Consider the following 11,569-nt stretch of genomic DNA (forward strand, 5'->3'; position numbering starts at 1 on the left):
ATGTTGACATCTAGGTTTATTGCTTGGCATGGCAGTGGTTTTGGGACGGGGTGGGGATTTAAGGAGAGGATTGGTTGATCTGAGAAGATCGAATAGGTTGGCGGGGCGTTTAAAAGTAACAGAGGGACATTTGGAAAAAAGGTTGGAGGTGGAATTATGATTTTTTAGGATAGGGTTGAGGTCTTTTAGGATTAATCGCAGAGATTCTAAGCCCGGGAACTATGTGGTGCAAATTGAAAGAGGGTGGGGTTCCGCGGCGGAGGAAGGTTTGGGAGTGTAGGCATGTTTTCGGATCCTTTTGTTAGGAGGGATTCGGGATAACCTCGTTTGAGGAGGGAACAGTGCAGATTTGAAAGAAAATTTAGGGTTTCTGCTTGTCGATGGCGCAGCGTCTTCATTCCTCGTGATGAAAAAGAGAGAAGTTACTCTGTTTACTGCGAAATATACATTTTTTTACCTATTTGCGATACAGATCATCGGATGATAGCGTCATCCGGCTAGATGATGCAAACTAAAAAATTAGCATATACTTGCACCCAGCAATCAAGCTTTCGGCGAGGGAGGGGGCGATTAACTGCCGGACTCCAGTTCGCTCCAGTGCAAAGCCCTGCGAAGATAAGCTAAATGCGCACTTTGGGAATTGAAATGGGCTAACAATTCCCTCCGCCTCCTTTTCCATCGTCCCAATTCAATTTCACCCTCTCGTGTGCGAAGTCTCCCCCTCAATAAACCCCCTCCACCACCTCCCCACCAAATTCCCCCCCTTACTTGTCGAGGGGCATTTGGTCTTGCCAGTTAGTTTTGAGAGCTAGGATGAGCCAGTCGATCGAAGCGGATGGACTCATCGCTATGCCGGAGTTCGTGGAACCCGCGAGGGCATATCTTACAGGTACTCTGGAAAAGACCTAGCGGTCGAAATAACGTGCAGCTCTTTATCATTGGTCAGTGGCGATTTAATACAAACCCACGAGCAAACATACAGTGGATAGATTAGGCTTCTTCATAAACGTGTTCAGTGTATCAAGTTTCTAATTGTCAGGTTTCGATTATATAGATCTTAGAGCCGCTTTCCGCGTTGACGGTTGCATGTTGGTACGTATATCTTATTATTTATTCAATATGTCATTTTTCAAATTTCATCATTTTATGATGGAAATTTATTATGCAATTATTTCTTCTAGAAGGTGAGGTAGCCAAGGTATTGGATGATTCAGTTTAACCCTGAAGGGCCAGGCCTGATTTCTGGTTGCTATGGAAAACTCCAAGCTTCACCATAATTCCATTACTTTTAGGGTGCTCAACATGTAAACCACAGGCAGCCCAAGGAAATGAACTGCCTCATCTCTGTTCCTTAATTTTGGTAAGTAAATTTTTACACTTTCTTTTTAAATAAAACAGTTTCTGGCGTCACTTGGTGGAAATTCTTCATATTGAACTGAAAATTAAACCACTTGGCTTTTCCACATAATAAACTTTCATTTACGACCTAGGTTTCATTATGGTATAGGTAGACCTGGTGATGTTCTACCATAACACAACCTGCATTGTAAATAAAAGTTTCATGTGGAAAAGGTAAGTGGTTTAATTTTAAGCTCAACTTTCATTTTAGGTGAAACTATCAAAGTCTCTGCATACTAATGTACTAGTTTTTGCAAAAAGACACAGGCCCTTAAATTTAATTGTGAAATATTGTGAGAGGATATTGATTTCAATCTTAACAAGAAATAATTATTTATACATTCAATACCAAGGATTTAGGTGTACATGTTTAATGAACTGGTGCATGGAATATTGATTTTAAAGATCTGTGTTCTGAACTGCTCACTTTGATGTTCGCTATTTGGTTCCTGCATAAGTCTCAAGAGGTATTAAAACTCATGTATCATTCTCCTTTTTTCTCCTGGAGAATCATATGTAATAGTGTTCTGGGGATCATCAGTATGCATGCTGTACAAAGTTATCTTCAAACATAGAGGCCTTTATTAAAAAATTTTAATTGTCTTACCATTCTATCTATGTAATATATATTTACCATGTCTGTCTTAATAATAAATAATACCCATATATTTCACGGGAATATCAATATTCACTCATATTCAACTAGAAATCATAACATCCACATAAGTTATCATAAATCAGCAATTTCATATAAATCCCAATGGTAATGGGTCTAATAATTTATAACGCAACATCAAACATTGAAAATGAGTATTAAATTGTGGTTTCAAATTGAAATTTGGGAAATTCCTTGTAATAAGGTGTTATTTTTCTTAGAATAAATTTTTAAATAACAAATAATTGGAATGGTTGTCTTTGCATTTCCAGATTCTCCATCAGAGTTAGTTGTTTTTTGGTGATGACAGTTTTTTTGGCCATCCTGCCAGCGTCTTCAGGTAGAAGGTATTTTCGAAGCTTTCTTTTAGTCTTTCTCAAGACCAAGGAATTCAACATGGATGATAGACCACCATCCACCATCAACATGGACGATAGGACCACCATTCACCAAAAGCCTTGTCAAATTTAAGTACAGCCGCCTGGACTCACTCTTTGTTTGGAAGGGCAGCCTACTAACTTGGGACTCCGCTTGAACCACACTCAGTCGCTCCTTTGCCATGGTTGAATGCACCTGCGCTCATTGAAATCACTCCTACCCCTCCTGCATGCAAATGGGTCAACAGGAAAGGACCTCCACCCTAACCAACTTATTTTTCCCCTCCTTCTTTCATTTCACCATTCCATTGCACTCATCGACCAGGTCATCTAGAATGGATGAGTTTTTCCTCTCTCTCATCCTAACCCTCATCCTTCACATCCCCTACCTGTCCCAGGTGGGCTAGAAATTTCCCATTACACTTGCTCGCTCTCCACCACTTCCCACGCCCACATCTTCCAGCTCTTAATTCCCTGGATTCCTCCATCTCACATTTTTGCCTACATTGCTTACTTCTGTTTCTGGCAGCCTTCCCTTCTTGAGTGGGATGTCAGTGGAGCTCTCTGGAAGCATTCTGTTCATGGCCACGGAGGGAGGATGAGGAGTGAACATCGGAGTAAGGAAAGATTGAGTTTCTTCTGTGGGTCAGTGGAATTACTGGATGCTACTCCTTTGTATTCCAGGCGGGCTTGAATGAGTTTCACAAACTCTCACAGTCAATTAATATCTTAGTTGTCAACCAGAAGAGATTTTTTGAAAGATTACTATGATTACACAACTTATATCCCAAATGAAACTCTAGAATCTAGTGAACGGGAATATTTAAATCATATCTCTGTCCTATAATATCATTTTCCTCAATTTATGAATACCACATTATTCCTATTTTAATTTCTGATTTCTCCAAATATATCAACCAGGATTTCATTCTGGGGACCACTTAACAGTATGTTAAATTTTGCTTTTTTAGACTACCACATCATTCTATTAGGAATATTAATGTAATATGTACGTCAAATATTTGGAGCAGTTATTTGGTGCGGAAAGATCCAGGTAGATAATTTGGTCATACTTACCTCTTTTCATGTACTCAAGTTTAAATTCATTCTAAGTGAAGATAATTACTCATAGTTGAGTTGCATATGTTATTCAAAACTGAAACCTGGTAAACAATTTGTAACTTACAACTATCGTTACATATAAAATTTTTTAGAATATATTTGCATTCTTAGTTACTAGCCAAATAACATGACTTCTATAGAGGAGATCAGGTTGGTGCGGCAGCTAGTGTATTGGCTTCCCATGAGAAGAAAATCACAGTGGTGGCATAACTCTTCCAAGATATCCTGATCTCTACTTTGGTTGCATATGCTATAATATAGTTGTCCATTCATCAAATGGAATATTAAATTACGTCACCCTTTGGCATCTTTCCCTAACAGAAGACTAATGATGGCAATGGTGACCTCTCTCCACCCCTATTCCCAGAGTGATATCCTAGGGTATTTATTAAAGCACAAATGAAAAGATTCATTTCTACCTTCAATATTGGTCATGGAGATGAACCTACTCTGTGATCTTTGTTTGCTTTTCTTCAAATAATCAATGTGGCTCAAATTGAAATATTTGAGATATTTCTATCAGGTCTGAGATGCATCACATCCAGTGTGCCTATCTGTGCAAGTTATTCAGCTTCTTTTTCACCAGAACTCTTTCAGGCCAAATTTATGTACTGAGTGATAATTTTTGCCATGGTTTGCACCATTGCGGCATCATTATATTACTATGCACAAAGTATTTTCACATTGATGCCATCTTCAGCTACATGTGAGTACATGTGAAAAAATGCACCTACTACTACAGGAATACAAATATAGTATCACAAACAAAATATAACTGGGAGAAGTGCAGTACTTCATTGTATTTAAGTATTTGGCAGACGTCTTGGGAAAGATTTTGTGGAAATAGTTTGAATGAAGAAATCATAGACTGTGAGTAAATCAAAGCTGAATGAATTTTAAAAGTGATACATTTCATAGTAATTGAAAATAGTGTTTCTGACAAATAATCTAGTCAACATGTAGTTGTTTCTAAAATTAAAAAGTGCTAATGGCAAATTACTTTCATACAAGTATTGAAAAATTTAGAGAAAAAGTTCAAAACTCTAATCATATCAATTTGCATTCAAAAATCTTACATTTCTTCCTTAATTTTGCCTTATTTTTATCTTGACCAAATTCATTTAACCATCTGCCATCTAGTTCTGATGCAATGTACAGAAAAACTAAAAGTAACAATAGTTTAACCACACTGATCTACAAATAGGGAGATTTTTTTCGCTAAATTTGCCTAGTTCCGCAACTTATTGTGGAATTTTTTCTTCGTTGCCTTGACCCTCAAACTATTCACATGGTTGAATAATACTTTTTTTAATCACAAACTCCCCCATGCTGCCACCCCTCCCATTGTTGTACTTTCCTAAATTTTTACTACCTACCTAGAAATAATATTGATGGACCTCAACTCTTACCCCAAACCTAGAATGGACTCCACTTTGGATGAAACTGTTTTTGATGTCTGCAAAATCTCCTATTTATCTTCAGCATAACCTCGGTGTCACCATTTGCGTTCCTTCAATTGAAAGAAGCCACGCTCTCATGTGCGCTCGACCACATGAGGTTTGCTGAGGCAGAAGAGGGGACAGGGAAGAGAGCAAGATTCACACTGCAAGTAGTGATGTAAGCTATTTTAAATCTTTATATATTTTATCCCTTCCATGAAAATTTGGAGATACTTGACTTCAAGATCCTTGTAGTGCTTCTTCAAGAAGTAGTGAGCATTAAATGTGGTTAGTGGCATGTCTTAAGCCAAAGATGTCTATTTTTTTCTTCAATAAATTGAAAACATTTCATTTATTATTCAAATTTTGATTGAGTTCTCTTTTTTACTCTCTTAAATGAATCTTTCAATCGAAGAAAAACTTTTCCAAATCAATCTAATATTTCCCTTTAACTGGTTGGATGCGAGTCATCTCATGTGCTCTGTGAAATGAAGTTTTCTTTAAACCTTAGCATAAATTTAAGTTAGAACATAAGTGTGGTACTGTCTTTGTCTTTTAATTTATTTTAAAAAGCACAACAAACATTGTTGATTGAGGGATTGTGGTCAGGTTATTTTCTCTCCAACTCAAGGATGGTTTGAGCACTTATAAGGAATAAAGGTGCTGGTTAGGGTGAGTTATTTTTAGAAAAAGTTTAACATAATCAGAGTATGAAATAAATGAAATTCAATGGCCCTCATTGACCCATAGTGATGTGAAGATGGTGTCTCTGGTTTTCCTTAGCTTTGGCCATTTGAATGTTCACTTCCATGAGTTGGTGGGCATCCTCTGTTGATACTCTCAGCTTATTCGTATGATTTATGTGGTTTCTATGATAAGTTCAAGTTAGAACGAGCTCTCAATGGCCAATAATTTTGCCTCTCCTAATTACATGTTGAACAAAGGCCACTCCACACATATCATGCAATCACCAACAAAAAGAATTGCTTGTTTTTCCAAAGTCTCTCTTGTGTTATTGCAAGTGGCAAGTGAGAGTTGAGTTCTGCATGAATGGACAATATAAGACTTGCCACATTAACCTTTCACCTTGCAAATTCCTCATGGAATGTTTTTAATTATAAAATTCTTTGGATCAATTGCAAAACTGCCTTCAGACCAGATAGACCAAAGCAGTGGAAAACCTGGGACACTTGATTCATCATTTCCCAGTCATTGCCTAATCCTCTGTTACTGCAATTAATACCTCTGTTACCTATTTTCTTACCTCTGTATCAGCCCAGCCCCCTATCTCTACATCATTCTTTCAAATTTTTGCTTTTTTATCATTACTTGCCTATTTTTCATTACCTTGTTTTGCTTGGTCATATTGTCCAAGAAAGTCAGTTCACCTGCTGTCTCACTGAAAGGTAATCTGTAATGAGCAGGATGTTTAGCCTTTCAAGTGTTGCTTCCTGGAACTTGCATGTCTGCATTGAAAGCAATGATTAATTATGGCTTGCTTATGAAATTTCACTGCTTTTAACAAACTTCACTCTTCCTGACATTTATGCAGACTTGCCTGGAGTGAAAATTATTGCTTTACCTGAGTTGAGAGAATTATTCAATCTTACTTATCCAAAGGGATCATTGAGTTACCAATCAGTTATGGCTATAGACATGGAGTCTCATTGACCCATGGATTGTGACCCCAAATGGGGCTTTGATGGGTTTTATGTTGGATTATCAGCTGAAATACACCAAAGATAATGGTTTTTAAGCAATTACGATTGCAATCAGCATCATGGTTTGAATGATACATAATTTAAAATATTCGATAAAACCCATCAAGACAATCCGAATTGCAAATTTTCTGTCACTTCTAAGAGGGAAGAGTTCTTTGTCACTCCCAACAATACTTGCCTTGGATATATCCTCCAAAAGTGTTCTAAAATGTTTTAGCACTGAAGCTTTGTTTAATTTGAATAGCTTAGGAACTGAGGGGCATGACCCAAGTTATTTTGGTATAAGGCTGACTGAAGAAGGCAGAAGGGAAGGTGGAAGACTTGTCGCGGAACTTTGGAGGGATCAAATGGGATGCAGTTGGCAGGGCACCCTCTCTATCACTGGTTATTTTTCTGCATTCTTTCCATTTATCCATTGTGTTGCATTTCCTATCTTCTCTAAGCCCTTCACCACCACAATTCATTGAGAGAACATTGGTGATAGACAGTGGATTGGTGCTGCTTTGTGTCACATCAATTAGATTACTGCAAGGAATATGATCATGATATATTTTCTTAACGACTCTCTGACAGAGAAAAGTTTTGACTTTAGATTTCTAATATACTTGTTGGGAACCATGAAGATAATTTCTCTGGACAACCTTGTTCCCCTGAATACTTGTAAATTTTCACTAGATAGGCCATTTAATGTAAATTTCAATGAAAAAAATAAATGGTTGACCGAAATGGCCAAGAGGGTATTTGTAGTAATTAAAAAAATTATTTGTGATCAGTCAAACTTCAACAAGGTCTGATTTTGAAATTCATTGCCGTTGTAGCTTTGTAATAGTTAGTTCATGGTTATGACTTATCCTACAGCTGCTTCTGAATCCTGATTGCTGCAGTATAACAGTGGTGAAAGCAAGCAATTGTAGCTGTCATATGTGGGCAGTATTTATGGCAATGATGGTGAATTTTTGAAAGAAGTGGGTCTCATTATTGATTAAATAAATCCAAATATATAATGATTGTTTATAACTTGATACCCACTGTTGAGAGTGCTCACTTAAATTTTTTTTCATCCTTGCTGAGAACATGCATGTCATGATTGTTCATAAGCTATAATTGAAATTACTTCACTGGAATTAACTCGTAAATATTCAATAGATACAAAACAATGCTTACATAAGAGTTATGTAAAGAGTGGAATTTTGAGTAAAAATTCAGGGACCAACTAGAACATGAGATTAACCAAGGTTCAGGCATATATGGTGAGACCCTCCTTATTGTTAAGTGACAAGCCAAGGGATATCACAATTTATTTCATGTGAACCTTGGGTTGCTTCCTCATGTTATACCTCCAGAAGGATATACCGTATTTTCTTATCAATTATGCGAAACTTATGTATAACGCACATATAGAACTTAGTCGTTGTCATGAATTTGTATAGATACCACGTGCCCTTTTCTTATGGAATTTTGAGATGAAATAACCGTAACAGTAGCAGATCTGCATAAAATAGAATTCAATTAGAAAGGCATGCTTCCAGACTAATTTATTTTTGAGAGACTCTTCTTTGAATTATTGTGTACATAGGTATGTAAATGTTTGGATTTTTTTCAATTTTTTTTTTACACAACGCTCATCATTTTTTTTATCATATGAACATTTTTGTATAGATAACACATGTGTAATTGATGGGAAAATACGGTAAATGTCATTGGGTTGCTTCCTCATGTAATACCTCCAGAAGGATATAAATGTCATTGAAAGTGTAGATTTTTTCCTACCTGATGAATGGCAAATATGGTAACTGTGGCAATGTGATGTTTCATCTGTTAATCTTAGTGCCATGTCAAACCCAATTGGTCCCAAGTATAAACAAGGAGATATTCTCAAATGTATATTCGAAAATGTTAATAGACAATAATGAATTGAAATGAAGATGGGTGGACCTGTAGGGGTATGAAAACCATTTCTCTCCCTTCAGACTCCATAATTTCTACTTTCTGTGCAAGAAACTGCCTCATTGATCTGAAATCCAAAACAATGCAATTCTACTTGAAGGCTGGTTTGATAAGAGAGACCTGCCAAAATTAATAAATATTATTTGTACCATGTATGAAATTCACACAACAGGATAATATGATAAGGGCTAGTTCGATTCCCTGAGCCAGCTCTGGTTTCCCAAGGAGATCTAGTTAACTGACAAATCGCACATGTAATCAATCAGTCTGTAACGGTCTATGAAGAATTTTGAATGAAATGGTTTTTTTTCAAATATGCACATTTGTAATGCTAAATTTTGTTTTTAATCATCATAAAAGGTATTAGTTACAGAAACTGAGTTAGTGTGAGTTTACAAACTAATTACTTCCCACATTTGATTTGTCAAAAATTCGTCCTGCTATGATGGTAAAGGAAGAAATCAAATGAACATATCATTGGGAGACCTGGTAGTCCAGGAGTAGTGCTGGACTGATGACTTGAGGGCCCGGGATCAATTAGAAGTCATGCTTTTAAGGCACCTTCAGCTCCACCCAAGCTGTTTTCTTTGGGTAGCAGATCTTCCTGGGAAACCATAACTGGCGCAGGGAAAGGCACTGACCCCCCTATCCTGATATGAGAATTTAACACCCTAATGGGCTTCATATTGAGTGAAATCTACGGCCATTAACCAAACAGACCTTTGGGTTGATTACTATGATTTTTTGTGGTTAATATCACAGTGGTGTCTAGCATCCAAGTATTTAGTGGTTTTTCATGACATGGCTTGATTATTCTTTTGTTTTTATAATTAATAGATGTATCCCTATTTGATGTAATCCAATCTTTAACATGAAATATGTAAATAAAGGCATTTCCTCGGTATATGTGGAGTAATGAAATGTTTTAAAAATATTTAACATGCAGCCATTCATTTTTTAACTGCCAGAGATCAGCTGCAACTGATATACCAAATGAACAGAAAGGTAGGTAGATGCCTGTGGTTGAAAATAAGAATTTCAGCTGATTAAATTGAAGTGTGATATAATGTGTTAAATTATTCTCGCTGGAAAAAACAGTAAACAAACACGAATGAGTTTACCGCAATATAGTAATTATATTGCAGAATTTGTTATTGAGGGCCCTTCGAAATGGTCCTTGGAACCCAAATCACTCACTCATATGTACATGGCTTACTTTCATTTGATCTTTATTTCTAATGTTTCTTCAAATTAACAGTTGCCAGGTATAACGCCTGCATACTGGACTATAATTGAATCTGAATAAGGGGTGCAATGAAATATGAAGAGCATTCATTACATTTCAAAGTAATAGAGCATTACCCACTCATACTTCGAGTCACATTTTTTGTTTTGGCCAACAAGTTCCCAAAAAAATTCCCATTAAATTACAATTTAAATCCTTCCATTGGTATAAGATATTATCTAGTTCTGTAATTGGCAGGTAACACTGGTCCGATAAATACATTCATAAGGTTTTGATCAGCAGTAACCTGCTTCATAATCCTTGTTCAAGCATACCTCCTTATTCCATTGTCTATATGCCTCTACTATTACTACCCTTTTCCTTGCCTAACTTTTACTCCCTTTATTGCCTTGCCCTTTATTACAATTTTCAGCACCCCATAGCCAATCAAAACGGTCTGCATCTACCTTTCCTACCTGGTTTTTCCCAGCAATTCCCTCTCCTCTCCCATGATCCAGAATACTTCCTAGTTAGTGGGCTAATAATATGCAGTTGGGAAACTTGTTAATTTCAACTAAGCAAATGAGTTTTTATTATGTTTTTAATATGAATCCCATTGATAGGTAAACATAAATAATTTAAGAATATGACATACAAAGTGATGTATGGATAGTAGTTGTAAAGTTAATTTTCTGGTACAATTGAAAGCATGCATAATACTTTTTCTTCATGGTGTAAGAGAGTAAATTATTCCTTCAAATTTCGGTGGACACAAAATACTCGGTGAAAATTTTTATATGTACTTAATTTCAATTTGAGCAAAAGCCAAAGAAACTTAATTGGAGAGTATTATTATTCCTGAAATATCAGGGACATGGGTTTGCCTAACCCAAGGAGTCTTTGGAAACAGTTTTGTTCACTGTATTGTATGAGAAGAAATTAGGCATATTAAGTTGACACTTTTGTATTCTATGATTTTGAAATTAATAAAGGTTCTGAATATATTCTTGCATTAATGATTCCTATGTATCATTAAAATGTTAACTACTATGACTGCAGTAAAGAACATGTGAACGTTGCAACCAGTACAGTGGATAGAATTGCAAGATCAACTGCACCACTGAAAGTGTTGACATCTTGAGGAAAATGCTATGATAAATAATATTTGAGTTTTTGCATCAAACAACTCTTTTATACTTCACAACTGGCAGATTTCATTGAAATAAAAAATTACATAAATTACAGAATATGAAGTAGGAGATGTTGCAACCAATTAGGGCTGCTACCCCATTTTTAATTAGGGTGTTATCTAATATTTAACCCGCTAATGTTTAAATATTACCTCTCTAATATTTTAGTACACAATGAAGTTCCAGCACATTCTGGAAGTAATCGGAATGGTGCCTCATATTTTATATTAACCATGCCCCATGTGCGAACGAATCCCATTAAGCCAAATACACAATGCATTTTGATTGGCTATGTAAAAATTGAATTCCGAAATTACACGTTGGTGTGTCTAGTGTGAATAGGATTGGGGTGTGTGCTGTTATTGAGGAGGTTTCAACTAGTGAAGGCTTGCGCCATCTGTTGACTGGTTTCTCAACCAATCTGATTATTAATTTTTTGTTCACTAGTTTTCCATAAATCGTCACCAGATATTTTGAGGGTAGGTTCTGGATGCC

Source organism: Hetaerina americana, unplaced genomic scaffold, assembly GCF_022747635.1.
Source record: "Hetaerina americana unplaced genomic scaffold, ioHetAmer1.1.p SCAF_7, whole genome shotgun sequence".
Lineage (NCBI taxonomy): Eukaryota > Metazoa > Arthropoda > Insecta > Odonata > Calopterygidae > Hetaerina > Hetaerina americana.